Source organism: Thamnophis sirtalis, unplaced genomic scaffold, assembly GCF_051295495.1.
Source record: "Thamnophis sirtalis isolate CommonGarterSnake01/CBP01778 unplaced genomic scaffold, rThaSir2_p1.2 scaffold_3, whole genome shotgun sequence".
Lineage (NCBI taxonomy): Eukaryota > Metazoa > Chordata > Lepidosauria > Squamata > Natricidae > Thamnophis > Thamnophis sirtalis.
Genome location: NW_028261383.1, coordinates 87961765 through 87978022, shown reverse-complemented (window position 1 = coordinate 87978022; position 16258 = coordinate 87961765). Strand labels below are relative to the sequence as shown.

General features: G+C 39.9%; 1 protein-coding gene across 1 annotated transcript in view; it reads right to left on the bottom strand.

Annotated features, from left to right (window-relative positions):
- FAT2 (FAT atypical cadherin 2) overlaps nucleotides 1-15864 on the bottom strand; it is a 75885-nt gene extending 60021 nt beyond the window's left edge. Inside the window, exon 1 of the mRNA XM_087709428.1 lies at nucleotides 15668-15864. The gene's annotated coding sequence lies outside the window, so the exon portion shown is untranslated. The remainder of the gene's footprint in view (nucleotides 1-15667) is intronic.
- Between the last annotated feature and the right edge of the window lie 394 nt (nucleotides 15865-16258).

Sequence of the window (16258 nt, the reverse complement as noted above, 5' to 3'; positions counted from 1 at the left end):
ATACATATTGTCATCCGGATTTGTCATCTGCCGCTCTATATGCCTTTTCCAGTTCAGGCAAGAAACTGATTTCCATTTCTTTTCTTCTAAAACAAAACTTTTGTAATTTAAAAGCTTGCTAGATTCTTTTTTTCTTGATCCATTTGTTTAGGTTAGCAGTAATTAGTCTACAATTTGAGAGAATCCCATAATGACATGCTTTTTAGATAGCAACAAAATATGTGTTATGATTGTACAGCAGCTGCATGATTCCAAGAAAAGATACTGCTTTTAGATTACATTCTGCAACTCATTTGGGCTGAAGCACCTTTCTTGGAGTTGAAGCCAAAGCACTGCAGCCTTAATATGCCATTTTATGGTTAAATTACATACAATATGGAGATTTTGAGATGCATATAATATGATATTCAGGAGGTTGTCAGAGTTTTCCTTACTGAATTGTAGAAACGTTCTTCACGTGACTAAATCTCATGTCTTAGTAAGTGGTTAAATATAATTGGCATGGTTCATGCATCACGTTAATCCATAAACCAAATAAATCTCATTAAGGCTTAATGTGCTACATAAAGTGTGTGTGTGTGTGTGTGTGTGTAATATCAAGAGTTATACAGCAATTGAAGGTACCGATTTCTTTCTAGAAAAAGCAACCGTTTTAATAGTTAATACAGTATTATTTCACAGTATAATTGGGAAAACATTCTCTGACCTCTACAAGCACACTAATCAGTAATATGAGAAAAACATGTTATATTGAAATACTATATCATCTGGCATACAGTGTAGCTGTTACTTTCTAATAATGTCATCACTGTATGTTATATTTAATCTCTACCAGCTTCCCTTAAATATTCTCCAAATGTATTGGACTCGCAAAATTGGCCTTACTTGCTAAGAATTGTGAGAACTACAGTCCAATATTATCAGGGAACTAAGTTGAAGTACATTGATCATCTAGAGTCGTGATGGCAAGTCTATGGCATGGGTGCTGGAAGTGGCACGCAGAGCCATCTCTCTGGGCAAATGGAGCCATCACCTGTTGCTTTTCTGGGTTCCAGCACACCGGCCAGCTGATTTTCACACACAGGGGTGCACTGGAAACCAGAATATCAGCCACCCAATGTGCATGCGCACGTCAGGAAGATGATCTTCCTGTTTCTGGTTTTCATGCATGCACAAAGATCAGCAACAGGAAGAACAACAGGTACGCGTGCCAAAATATGCGGAGAGGGGATCCCAGCAGTCGCTTCCTCAGGGAGCAGAGCTGTTGGCCAAGGTGGGCAGGCCGGGGCTTTCCTCCCTTCCCACCTGAGCGGGCTTCTTGCGCAGCCCAAGTCCTCCAGCCTGTGGCGCATCTGCGGTCTGGAGTGCCTGGCCAGCTCGGGCTTTACAGAAGAGCTGGCTGGCCCCCACGCAGCACCCCCTGCAGCCACTTCTGTCAAGGACGTGCGAATGGTTTCCAGCCTGCGCGCCTCTTACCACTTCCCTGCCAGCACTGTCCCTGACGTTCCTTCCACCCGGCTCAGCTGCACAAAAAACATCAATAACATAAATTGGAATATCCTAAGACTACTATTAAATTCTTGCACAGCACAATTAAATGATCCTTACAACTGTAGCAGAAAGGGATGAACAAGAAAAGCTATTTTCTCTCTTCCTTACAATACTGTGATGGCTTCAGGTCTGCAGCATGCAAAATGTCCAAGGCTAATTAATTATTTGAAACAGAACAGTTAAGCTGTCAGCAATGTTTTCTATTACGAGGTTTAGACCTTGTGTTTCCAACCTGCTCAAAGAGGGTTCCTCCTTTGCAGCCAGGAGGAACTGTCACCTATGCAGTGTCTTCTCAGAGGTTCATACAGTATAAAATGCACATTAAAAAGAAGAAATGTATGAGTTTGGGAGAGAAAATAAGGTGCGGGAAAAACAGAATCTATTATACTGAAGTTATGTTCTTTGTTTTAATGAACTCACACTGATACAACTGTGCTGGAAGAATACACAGTTCAAAGAACAATAGATACCTACCGAGTGCATGATCATTTTTGATCACCACCAAACATCCATCCATCCATCCATCCATCCATCCATCCATCCATTGGAATTTGTCAAACAAAAAATGATAACAAGAGAATAAAAATACAATGAATTTGAATTTGAATTTAATAAAATTTATATGCCGCCCAATCCCGTAGGACTCCGGGCGGCTCACAAATACAAGAATAAAGTAAAAACTAAAATATAGGGAAAAGAAAAGATAGATTTAAAAGCAACATACCATACACTCAGTCCTAGTGGGGCTGGACCTCATTATGGGGTCAACAGCCCCAGGCCTGCCAGAACAGTCAGGTTTTAGTGGCTTTTCGGAAGGCCGAGAGAGTGGGAAGGGTCCGGATCTCCGCGGGCAGATCGTTCCACAGGGCTGGAGCAGCTACAGAGAAAGCCCTCCCCCGAATGGTCGTCAACCGGCATTGCCCGGTCGACGGCACCCAGAGGAGGCCCAGCCTGTGAGATCTTATAGGTGGTTGGGAGGTATGTGGCAGGAGGCGGTCCCGCAGATATCCAGGTCATGACAGGGACGATAGGCACATTAATAAGCATGAAGTAAGGTCCACGGAAGTCAATTTGTGACTGAAACTGAAAATTTGTGGCTGAATCAGGTAGGACATTCTAGACTTTGACAACTCTATTACAGAAATCATATTTGCTGCATTCATCTCTCAGACACATATTTCCCTTCATGTCCTTATCTTTTCACAATGTAGACTGGTGGCTCTCAACTTTTTGGGCACCAGGAATCGGTAACATGTAAAGAGATTTTTCTGCAGATTGGAGGGGATATGGTTCCATGTACTCCCTGCATCCCGCAGATGGGGCTTTGCTTAGTTGGTTACTGGTTACACGTATCCTGGTTACAAGCTTGCTGTAGACCAATGCCAATCTACGTATTGGGGGTTGGGGACCCTGATGTATGCACAGGAGTATTGGAATCATTGTCTGATAAACTTGGGAGAATTTCACAGAATATTATCTTGACTGGAGAATCAAGAGAAGACCAGTTACATTTCTGTTCATTCTTTTCATACATTTGCTAAACGTATGCTTCTTAATCTTCACCCCAGTCACCTTTCCGAGCTTTGTACTTTACCATACTAATAAAAGTGACCCTGTTGTGAGTCACCTGAAAACTGGAAGAGAGTTCTCCACCTGCATCCGTTTATTTTTCTCTAGTGCTCTTTAACAAGATCACAGACATGTTTCTACACGTGGGTCTCTGTGACAGGAGCCTTAAGGTAGAAGAAGAAAAGGCCCATCTACAACCTCATGGAAGAGAAATCTGGCTTTGCCATACACATTACTTCATTATCTGAAAAGGTCACTTGAAAATAGCAGATTAAGTAAACAAATATACAAGAAATCACACAGATTATTTCTCCAGAAGACCAAAGAATTAAAAGGTCAGTTATTCTTACATTTATAACTCCTTTTCCATTGGGATTCCAATTATTGTACATAATAATGCATAGAAGAAAAATCTCCTCACATCAGTTTCTATCAGTTCTCATTTAATCTGAGGAAAAAGTATTGATTCTTGAGACTGCTTTCAAAGAGAATTTTGGAGAATTTTTTATGGGTGGAGGATGGGTGAACTATGATGTCCTTGCATTAATTCTGGCACAGTGAATACTGATATCTATCTTTGCCAACTGCTCTATCTTCGTTAAACTTGAGGGAAGCTGATACAGTTCCTCCCATAGGAAAACATAGGGGTTTCCAAAAGATGAAAATCTGGCAATAAACAATGAAACTAGAATTTACCTCCAAAACAAAGATTCAGATTGAGATTAACAGAGGATTGAATATAAGGGATGCTACAGAAGACACAAACTAAACCTTCTGAATTGGACATTCAGCCAAAATTTATTGAGCACGCCATCAATCTCCCTTGGAAAAAAAAACGTTAGGGCTTTCTCTCATCTGCTGATCAGGAAGCTGGTTAGAGGCATACAGACAGAGGTCGTTCATAATGTAGAAGCATAGTTTACTATCATGAAAAATTGGAGTTTGGGAGAGTCACTGGAAATTTTATGTTCCTGTGACTGAATAGATTAAAAAAAAACATCAAAGACTCAACAGTAGACAATGGACTTGGCTTTAAGTGATCAAGGGATCAGAAAGAGATTTAATTCCTTTAGTGCAGATCTTTAATTTTTGTGGGCTTGTTTTGATAGTGGTATAATTTAGTGCAGTCCCTGATAAAGGGCATACACAGCAGACATATTTAACACTACCCTCTTTTGATTAGTTAGAAAAAAATCCCCTTTTTAATCGTGACCCGTCAAAACTGCAGTAGACAAAAGCGCGCTCGACGAAAGCGCGTAATTGACGTCATCAGCAGCGCGACGAAAAAAATTAAAAATAAATTAAATTGAAATTAAAATTAAATTAAAGCAAGCCGATTCACATAAAGGTAAGGGTTAGGTTTAGGGTTAGGGTTAGGTTAAGGGTTATGGTTAGGTTTAGGGTTACGTTAAGCGTTAGGGTTAGGTTTAGCGTTAGGTTAAAGGTTAGTGTTAGGTTTAGCGTTAGGTTAAGGGTTAGGTTAAGGGTTAGGTTTAGGGTTAGGTTTGGGGGGGTTAGGGTAAGGTTTTCGCTTTATTTTTAAATTTACCGCTGTGATGACGTCACGTACGCGCTTTCGTCGAGCGCGCTTTTGTCTACCGCGGTTTTGTGGTGGAACCCTTTTTAATAACACTGATCAGAATGAACAGAGGACTACAAAAATGCCATTTCATTAGTTTTGGCATACTAACATTCAAAAATGACACAACATTCATTGCTTTGGCTTTCTAACAGAAAACGTGATTTTTAAAATCATATCTTTTCTTCAGATAAGTATATACTATGAGCATGGCCTTGCAAGAAGTTGTCATACAAACTATGATATACATAAATATATGCCATAAAAATATTATAATCATTTAAAAAATGATGTGCAGCAAAAAATATACTACATAGTGTGGATCTATCCTGACTTTCATTGTTCCTGACAATATTGGAAAGTACTGAATTTGAACCACAGTGAATTTACATGGTTAGTAAGCTATAGTAGTAGTAGTACGTGACCCGTCAAAACCGCGCTCGACTAAGCCGCACCCGATTAAACCGCGTCGCTGACGTCATCAACAGGGCGACAACAGCCAGCGCGGAGAAAGAAGGGCGCTTTAAATAGCGCTTTGAAAGCAAGCCGATTCAACTTAAGGTAAGGGTTAGGTTTAGGGTTAGGTTTAGGGTTAGGTTTAGGGTTAGGTTAAGGGTTAGGTTTAGGGTTAGGTTAAGGGTTAGGTTTAGGGTTAGGTTTAGGATTAGGTTTAGGGGGGGTTAGGTTTAGGTGTTAATTTTAGGTTTAGGATTTACAGCATGCTTCTGTCTCCGCGCTGTTGTCACCCTGTTGACGACGTCAGCTACGCGGTTTAGTCGGACGCGGTTTAGTCGAGCGCAGTTTTGTGGTGGAACCGTAGTAGTAATAGCAGCTGCTGCTATATTCAACTACAGTAAGCTTAGCAAACTATATTGTGACTTAATATGGGAACACAGCCAATGTCATGAAGTGCCAATAATCAAGTAGAAAAGCAATGGCTAAACTGGGGCACTGTTTTTTATATTTTTCATATTTCTCAATCTACAATCAGCCATAATAATGGAGGTTATAACCCTGGAGATAAGAAATGCGTAGCTCATACTCCAATTATGTACATTTTGATATTATTCTGTAAACAATCAAGTTACTTAAGAGAAATATAACTCCCTAGAGCAGTGTTTCTCAACCTTGGTGACTTTAAGTCCTGTGGACTTAGCATAGCTGGCTGGGGAATTCTGGGAGTTGAAGTCCACAGGACTTAAAGTCACCAAGGTTGAGAAACACTGCCATAAAGTAAACACACAGGATGAGGCTTTGTACTACCATGAGCCCCTGGACAATAAAGAAAGATAAAAGAATACGTTAGGAGATTAGATAGCAGATGGCTATCTGCAGAAATGCCATTTTGTCTCTGTTTGCCTAAAGAAGCTGCGGATGGGACTTGGGAAAACCTTCAGCATTTTGGGGTCTTCAGAGATGATTTCTATATTGCAGATGTGGTATACAATTCCTGCACAGCACATTCTAGGTCGGGGGTGTCAAACTCGATTTCATTGAGGGCCTCAGGGTTATTGTTTGACCTCGAGGGACTGGGTGAGCATGACTAGGGTTGGCATGGCCAGCTGGAGATAATTAGTATCAGGTGGCCTAAGCGCTCTGCCAGTGAAAACGGGCCCAATTGCCTTTGCTAGCAAAAATGAAGCTTGGGAGGTGTGCAGCCCTCCCAAGTTCTGTTTTTGCTGGCAGAGGCACCACAGGCCGGTCCTTCGTTGTTTCCAGGGTGGCCTCCATGGGCCAGATCTAAACACCCTGTGATCCGGAACCGGCCCGCGGGCCTTGTGTTTGACACCCTTCCTTCTTTCAAGAGTTATCAAAAACACTACATAAATGCATGCAGATTTCAGTTCTGTAATCATTTACTTGCAAGTGATATTAATGAGAATGAATACATGGCAATCAGAAACTGCCTGACTACCCCCACCCACCAATTGCTACAATATTGTGACATGTACAAAACAAACATGATCAAATTCAAATTGCAAGTTCTTCTAACTATGAACTCATGAGCATTATGTTTATGTCTGAAGCAAGCCTTAGTTGAAACAAGGAAATTCAAACAAATTTCTTACAGAAACAGATAAAATTGCTGTATAGCATTCATGTGATGTGTTTGGAAGTTAGTCTGTTTTTTTAAAAAAACATGATAGTAGAACTATAGATGAGGCAATGGGTGCATATTCTTGCCTCTCTTCTTGTCCCCTCCCCCCCATTGCTACTGTCAGAGATCCAGCATGCCTAAAAATCAAAACTTGGTTTAACAAACCAAGATGATAATCTAGGAATTAACAAGGAAGTCCTTATTATATATCCGTGCCTCTGTGGCATACATAGCAGTACTAGCATTTCTCTTCTAGGTATGAAGACTATGGAAAGTCAAACTATGGGCACTAAGTTAAAATTTTAGCCTTTCTAGCTTTTTCCAGTTCTCTATCAGCTAGAAAGAGATTAAGTTTGGTGTAGTGTTTAAGGCATCAGGTCAAGATCCAGGAGACCATGAGTTCTAGTACTGCCTTAGGCATGAAGCTAACTGATAACCTTGTACCATTAATCTCTATCAGCCTAGAAAGGAGGAAATGGCAAGGCACCTATGGAAAAAACCTTGCCAAGAAAACTGTAGGGACCTATCTAGCAGTTGCCAGGAGTCAAAAATTAATTGAAAAGCATACAAACACAGAAAAATCAATGAGAGAGACAGAGACAGTTAAATTACTTGCAGATAAATTAAGAATTTTAGGTTCCAAAATATACCTCAAAAATTGGGTTCACCTTATCTGCCTACCTGCAGACCAGGTTTCAGATTTTTTTAAAAGCCTATCGTGGCTTTAAAAAATGATGTAACTGTTTGCAGTTTCCCACCAACTGTTGCAGATAAGAAGTCGATGGTCAAGTTATCTCCAGATAACACATTTTTCATAATATTTTGGTTGAAATTTTTACTGTTCTCTTATCCACAGATTGGTTTATCTGTGATTATATACAGTCATTAAAGCACAAGAATCCATGGCAGCAATACTACAAAACATACATGACCTAACCAAATACACAAGAATTGAAAATACTCCAAAACATGGATTTCATCAACCTCCGCCTTACTATTTCCTTTCAGTTTGATGGATAACTATACCAACAAATAGAGAGCACCCATGGGATCACCACATACATCTAAACATAAATCAAAAATCTCAGAAACAACCAAAAGACTCTTACAAACACATAGCATCATTGCAGCATACAAATCAACTAAATACTAATAGACACAGTAGGTCCAAAAGAAAATACAGGAATTACTTATAACACACAGTGTCAGGACTGTAATAACCACTATGTAGGACAGATAGCCAGAAGGCTAGCAGAGCACATCCATGACCACCAACTAGCAGTCAGAAGACACAATGAAAATCCTTAGTTTCACAACACATGGACAGATTCAATCATAGTTCAGTTGGGAAACTGTGAGCATCATAGACCAAGTTAAATAAAAAAAAAACACTAGGGGATTCCTAGAAGCTTGGCACTCAGACAAATCAGCCATCAACAGGTACACAGAGACAAACACACCATTCAAGAGACAGTAAAAAATCCAAAAAGGAAACAAAAATACCAATACACCACCTCACCAACAATCAACACACAAATAAGTAGGGACTAACACCAGGATTAACACCAGACAAATAACAAAGCAGTAAACAATACCCTAATTAAGGAACAACCTACTTAAACAACAAGCAGTAAACAACAACCTAATCAAGAAACTAAAAGAAGAAAACAACTGCCTCATAACACTGACTGGCAAGCTACTATATGTAAACAGAAAGTAAACCCCTTTTCCCTTCTAGCACTGAAGATATTACCTAGTTAGGTAATGAAACCTCTATCTGCAAGCAAACAACCAAAATCAGAGAGCACCAAGGACTTCATACTCCAAATGTGGTCTTTTCAATCTACATGGAAACAAGCAATAGCAACTTAAATCTCATAATGGGGTTCTCTACAATAGGGATCCCCAATCCCCATTTCATGGGCTGGCACAGGGCAGTGACACACCAGCAACCAGGCAGCACAAACAAGCCATTGTTAGGATGCAGGCAGAATGCAAACCCATACCTCCTCCGGTTCGTGAGAAAACCTTTCTCCACAGAACCGGTCCCTGGTATCCAAACAATTGTGGGCCGCTGTTTTTCAAGTCTTCTATATAATATGGGATACTATAAACCCAAACATTTATTAAGCAGCATGCAATAGACAGAGGCGGCATGTGCTGGCTCAGTAGCTAAGATGCTGGGCTTGTCGAACAGAAGGTTGGCAGTTCAGCAGTTCGAATCCTTAGCACCATGAAACAGAGTGAGCTCCCGTTACTTATCTCAGCTTCTGCCAACCTAGCAGTTTGAAAGCATGTAAAAAATGCAAGTAGAAAAATAGGGACCACTTTGGTGGGAAGGTAACAGCACTCCATGTGCCCTTGGTGTTTTTAGTCATGCCAGCCACATGACCACGGAGACATCTTTGGACAGCACTGGCTTTTCAGCTTAGAAACGGAGATCAGCATCGCTCCAAAGCTGGAAACGACTAGCACGCATGCGCGGGGAAACCTTTACCTTTACCTAATAGAGAGAGAGTGCCAATTGGATCTAATCAGAAGCCTTTACTGTGGCATGATGTCATGCCCTCCCCTCAGCTATCCTTGAAGGCTGATGCAAGAGGCTTCCTTAGCCAGAGAAACAATATCCCTGTGACTCCAGACACACAGAAACAGAAGAGTGTGTGCTTCTCCAATTCCTGTACTACACAGACCTTTGTACTAGCCTTGTCTCACCATTGCTGCATACCCAGGATTGTTCTATACCTCTCTTCTGCTTTTAGATACCAACTCTGTTACAACATACAATGTTGTGCAGCAGCGCTCAAAATTCATTGAATTTCGTGCCATAAACTAAGCACCTAGTCCGCCATATTAGAGGGCTCTGTAATTTGATATAGTCTTCCATAAACTAACCAACTAATGCCTACCCTTTCTTTTAGATTATCTTAATACTTTCTCTTTTAATATATTCTAACTTTTCAAATTTTTTAGCATCTTTTATGCTTTTAAATTAATTCTATCCTACCCTCCTTATGCTGGTCTACAGACATATTAAAGATATGATTGTTTTTTATGTTGACTCCTGGCAACTGCCTAATCCCTGAAGTTTTCTTGGCTTTTTTTTTTTTTGCAAATGGTTTGCCATTGTCTCCTTTCTAGGGCTGAGAGGGGGTGACTGGCCAAGTCATCCAGTTGGCTTTGTGCCTAAGATGGGACTAGAATTCAGTTTCTTGGTTTCTAGCCTGATGCCTTAACTGCTACACCAAACTGACCACCTAATCATATAGATGATATTACATACAGATATTTAACCAGTTGGACTTGATCAATTTACTTTTACTTTATTGCTTATTAGCTGTTTTCAAAGGCACAGGCATGTGAGTACTTTGCAGCAAAAAGAATTAAATCTTAAATGTATTCATCTTTCATGTAGCCTAAGATGTTATCTCATGTTAGCAAATTTAGTGTCCTTGAAAAACTACGGGACAACTTTGAAATTTGATTACAGACTTCCCCCTCATTAGTTTTTGTCAATAAATCCTTGACTCTGCTCTCCTAATTTTTGTCCCCAGGTACTTCCAGATTGAAAGACGCAAACATGTAGGCATTATGGCATAGAGGAGGATTGTTATTTCAAATCCATTAAGTTCTATTGTTTTCTCTTTCAAAGGCAGTATAGCAATGGCTCATAGGATATAAGTGACATTGACAAGGATTTCATAGGCTTGTATTGTCTATGAACACATCTGCATGGATTAAAAACATCTTTAAAAAACAAAAGATGGTGAAGTAGGATGTATCTAGAAAGTTGTCTGACAACCACACCATATAAAAGATAGAACAAGCAGGAACAGAAGGCATGGGAAGGAAGGATGTGCCCTTCCTCAGGACTATCAGGAGACATATCCTTGCAAATAGTTCTTGTTCACTCTGGAAGCAAGGTTTGTGGTTAAAACATTCTTGGTGGGTTCAGTCCTTGGCAAAAAAATTCACAAGGTCCAGAACTTCAAAGCCACCAAGGAGAAAAATGAATTTGAGAATTGCTTTTATCAGTCTGCACTGACGTCTATTGTTCTGTTAAAATTATGCATGTTAATTATTGCTTTTATTGTGTTTAATAATTATATTTGAGTGTGTATTCTTATTTTATAACTTTGACTGATTTTCATCTATCCATGAAAAATCATCCATTGAAAACTTGAGTTTCAAGGACAACATAGAAATAAAAACAATTAAAATGTCTAACTTCTTACATTAGGGTCATTAGACTTTTGTGAGTTTGCTATTGAAGGAAAAAGAAAGTGTAACAAAACAGCAAGACCTGATTGATTGGTTGATTGATTGATTGATTGAATGATGTAAGAATCAGAGTGTAATATATTTATCCCATTTAAGCACTTATCATTGTCCCCAAATTTGTGTAAATGCAGCAGAGCCAGTTTAGGTTAATTTAGTGATTAAGACATTAGATTAGAAACAAGGAGACTATGAGTTCTAGGCTCACCTTAACCATGAAAGCCAACAGGGGATCTTTGGGCCAGTCTCTCTTACTCAGCTCAGGTCACCTCTTAGGGTTGTTATTGTTATGGAGAAAATAGGAGGAGGAAATGTGTGTTGAATATGTTTTCCACCTTGAGTTATTTGTAAAAATAATAAAGATTATAAATAAATAAATAGACCTCCCACTATTATTAGGTTTTTCTTTTTAATTTCTCACCCGGATGTTGCTATGTAGGGAATAATATTCTCTCCATGCAAAACATGAAAAGTTTCTTTAAAGCATATGTTTTTCCAATGTCCTAAATTTATTATCCTTCTTAGGGAAAGTCATTACAGTTTGGGACAAGGTGTAATATTTTCTGACATCTATATTCTTTTGAACTATTTCTATTACATGGAAACTGACTGAATCACCCCAAAATTGATTCTTTGTGATATTCTTATTAAGAGATAAGTCATTCAACACTACAAATATAAATGTATGGTCTCAAGTACTCAATGGACTGAAAGCCTGATATTGTTTATAACTCACAGATAAGTAGGGTATAAGATGTAGATTATGTATGGTACTATGTACTAAGTACTATGAAATATGGTTAACTTTTATTGAAAATGTGTAAAATTTCATATAGACATGATATACTGCTTGTTTTTTCTGTGTTCCATTAACTATTATATATAGATGTGGGGCGATGAGATTTAGGGTGGAGTAACTATTCTTAAAAGCCACCATTAATGATTTGTAGGAATGCACTTTTCGTGAGGGATGTCCAAATAAAAAGTTATTACTATTGTACTACAAAATGGAAGACATAGGTAACTTTATCTCACTGTTTCTGTCTGTAATACTTCTTGATTTCTGCATTTTTTTTTAAAAAAAGGTTCTTTCATGTGGTTAAAATTACTCTATTGCACCTTGAAGAACCAGGAAAAGAAAATGTCTGCTGAATAATTCTTGTTTTTTCTACTCCACCTCTCCAGAAAAACCACAAAAAAAGGGGGAGAGGGAGAAATCCTGTCTGTTCAGCAAAATTGGTTTTATTCTAATAACACAATGGTACCCAGGTTTCAAGAAAAGTCTCTTACTTTTAATCCTATTATCTCCATGCATTTCTAAAGATTAAAATGTGCCTGTTGATATGTGTGGAACATTTGTGCCTGTATTCACTTGCTGTTACACACACAATTAATGAGAAGCAGGGGGGAAAGGGCCACGTTCTGCAGCTAAGAGCCAACGTGAACGATCCTATACAATCTGTACTGAAGCCAACAGTTGTTTCTCTACATCATAATGCCAAATGCATAGGTTGCCTGCAGCTCATGCTGTATTCCAGGTGTGCTTAAATTATTTTTTTATTTCCCCTCCCTTTCTTCATAAGGACAATGTTTATTTACTTGCTTAACACTTCCGATGGTCTTCTACAAAAGTCTATTAACCGAACAAGAGTATCGGTCTCTTAACACCAGAGAGCTGGAAGTAGTGTAAATAGTAAACTTATATGCTACATTCATTTTTTCATTTAAGGTAAACTGAACTTGTATGATGGGAAAGCAAGCTTTCAAAAGTTGCTCATCTACGAAACTTCCAGGAAAGCTTTGGGCATGACTTTTGAACTTACTCTTTCCATTTAAATTATTGAAATAATTATTTTAGGACTAAATATTCCACATAAAATTTCATGGGAAAATAAAGTATTGAAAATATACTGCCAATAATTAAACGGTTAAAGGAATATTCATTATACTGAATTAATTACAATATACTTAGGGGGGGAAAGCCATTTGCATTCTTCACTATGCATACAAAGACACTGAATTCTGTGTGGATAATTGTGTCCCGATACATTCTTGTTTAGTTCTTCCTACCGAAAAGAATGGTTTAATGAACCAGAAGTTAAGACTTTACTGTACAATTCAAAGTGGAGCTTTGACTTGCTACCACTGCAAGAAGTTTGGATTGCAAAAGCAGCTTCCCCCCCCTCAAAAAAAACCATGAAAAATTTGGCTTACAGTCTTTAAGAATAGCCACTCACAAAAAAAGTTTGGATGTAACACTAAGCTTTTAATTCCTGGTTAGTTAAGCCACTCCTGCAGATAGGAAAAACTAAATCAGAATTAATGGCACCAGAATTCTCCAGTTAAACTGCATGTAAACACAGCTGTATTCTTCATCCAGGGAAGGACAAATGAAGTAAATGAGGCCTACCTATATGTATGGTACTGTCATCTTAACAGATAAAATGCTGGCTGTATCAAATTCAGTGCCATTACCTTCTACTCAGGCAACAATTGGCTAATTTGTAACATAAGGTTGTACCTGATAGTAGAAGTATCAGAAATTACTGGCTGTCCCATCCATACTGCTCCACACTACTGATATTCCACTTTGTGGCTCTTTCAAGGAAAATTTAGAATTCTATCATTTTAATTTGAAACATCACATTATTCCAAGAAGTAGATGCCATTGAGCAGCTGATCTTTGTCATTAGTCTGCTCCTAAATCCCCAAGGTTAATTCTCTGATAACTGCTACTGCTTGTGTTACCTTTGTTCTGTCAATGTCTGCATATTTCCTATCTCTCCCTTCCTCACTCACCTTCTATTTTTCTCTCATTTGTCACAGAAGAAACAAAATGTACACCAGTCGTGATTTCAGTTTACTTAGAGATTGTTATCTAAAGCAGTCAATCCTACTGGTCTTCCAAGAATCTGGTATATCTTTTCACACATATGCATATTTATTAATAAGGTATGGACATACACATATGCACACACTTCAAACCTGTATGAAAAGACAACAACTGGGAGGCCTTGGCTCCATTGAGGTATCTGTTCAACACTTCTCACAGCTGTCAATTTGTCGATGACAGCAATAAGCAGTCAGGCTGATAGAAATATTTTACAATCTTGTTCAAACATCTGTAGTGGCAGAATTACTCATTTGGTTGAATGTTCTGGCACAATTTCATTTTAAGTTCCAAATTCCAGTGGAAGATTAGCTGCAATTTCATAATGACATAAAGCCCATGAATAGGATAGAGAAACCTGAGGAGGATCATTCCAACCTGCTTATAAGTTTTTGGTAAAACATCCATATCTCTCTATCCCTGTTCCAAAAATTAAATCCATTTCTTTACTAGTCATTCTCTGTATTCAGTTGCAAACTGCCCTGAAGTTATCCATATGGAGACATGTATGTTTTGGAAAGGTATAGTCTTCTCAAGACAGTAATGGACAATTTGATTGTGCTCCATTAAAGCCAGCAGATTAAATCCACTGATTTCACTGTAGATAAAGAACTAACTCAACTCTGACTCATCTTGATATTCTTAAGAGTTAGAACTTGGACAACATAGCAAAGGCGTGGAATAAAGTAATAAACAGAACATTCTCAACAGTCAACTGGTTTGTTTATTTTTTTAATGAAACCTAGTACTGTTTTGTGCTTCTTCCCAGATGTTGAAAGCACTTCCCTCTATGATTTCAGTACTTATCAAAATAATCCTTAAATCAGGCCAATAGTTTTATCTCCACAGAACATTCAGGAGGCTGAGACAACAACAGCAACCTGTGGGGTGGGGGGATCATACAATTTCATTGCCCATATCTCATCTCTTTTTGTTTGTTTGATTTTCAGTTGAAGACTTTTCACTTAGGTAGGCGTGCAACTCTTAGGGTTGTTTCAGTTGCAGCAACACGGAAGATTAGTTAAACACAACTCCAAGGTTCACCAAAATAATTCCCGCATCAGTTGGTATTAATAAGACGTAGGGATACCACTTTTTGAAAAGCACAGACGTGTAACTTGACAACTCGATCCCATGAAAGTTTAGGGCACCCACCGACCAACACGACTGGATTTGTACAACGCGTTTCATTCGAATACCGAATTTGCAGAGGGAAGTAAGTATCAATAAACCAGACGGGCTGGCTTTGTGATAACCACTAAGCCACAAAATACAACCAACAAGAAAGAAACCCAACTCAACACTGTGAGAAATAAGAGGAATAAAAGAAACCAAACTCAAGTTGCGATGTCCTAACTCCGTCCTACTCTGCTTTAGAGCGCCGCGCCGCGTGAAGGCAGCCCAGGCGCCGTTCGTCTTCGGATTCAGACGCCGCTACGCGCCTAAAATCCTGCCCGGCGAGTCGCCGAAGGTTTCGAGGGCGACTGCGAAACCTGTTTCAGCCCGCATCGCTTTCCCCCCACACTCCACGCTTGCTCTACATTTCTCCATTTGTTTTCCAAAGGGGCGCCCGAATCTAACGCGCCGGGCTTCCCGTGCAAAACGAATTGAGAGAAGGTCTTCCCTATGCAAAGGGACACGCTTACCCTTCCTGCGCGCTCAAACCCAGGAGCGAAGCCGCCCGGCTCCTCCTTCTATATACCTGGTATTGCAGGAAAGGAGAGTTCCTCCAAATCTTCTACCAACTCTCCCTTTGTCTGGTTGGCTCTTCCGAGGAGGACGGTGTACAGCGCCGAGCCGGTTGGGGAAAGCGCATGACGATGGCCGCTCGCGGCGGCGGCGGCTCTTCCGAGAAGTTCAAGGTAGCTGAAAAGTTGCCGAAGGAGCTAGAGGAGAGGCAGCCTTCTTCGCTCCTTTCCTCCTCCTGCTGCCGGGGAGGAGAAAGAGGCAGCGCCAAAAGGGTAGGGTGGGGTGGGGGTGCGTGCGCGCCCGGTGTAAGCAAAAGGTGTCGACGCAACTCGGGAGAGAGGCAGCGAAACAGCGCGCGCCGGGGTGCTGTGCGTCGCGGGTGGTGCAGGTGGAAAGGCGCGAAGGGGCCCAGGCCCTGTGGAAAAATACCCTGCTTCTGAGGGAGCGCAAATGAGAAAGAACTAGCTGCTGTGGCTTATCTTTCTCTTTCTGAGGAAAAAAATGCCAAATAGTGGAGTCCGAGGGGAGGGGGAAAGGTGGGGGAGGTGGACTCTTTCTTGCCCCCGCCATCTCCTCCGCAAAAATGCTCCCTCTTCTTTTTTTA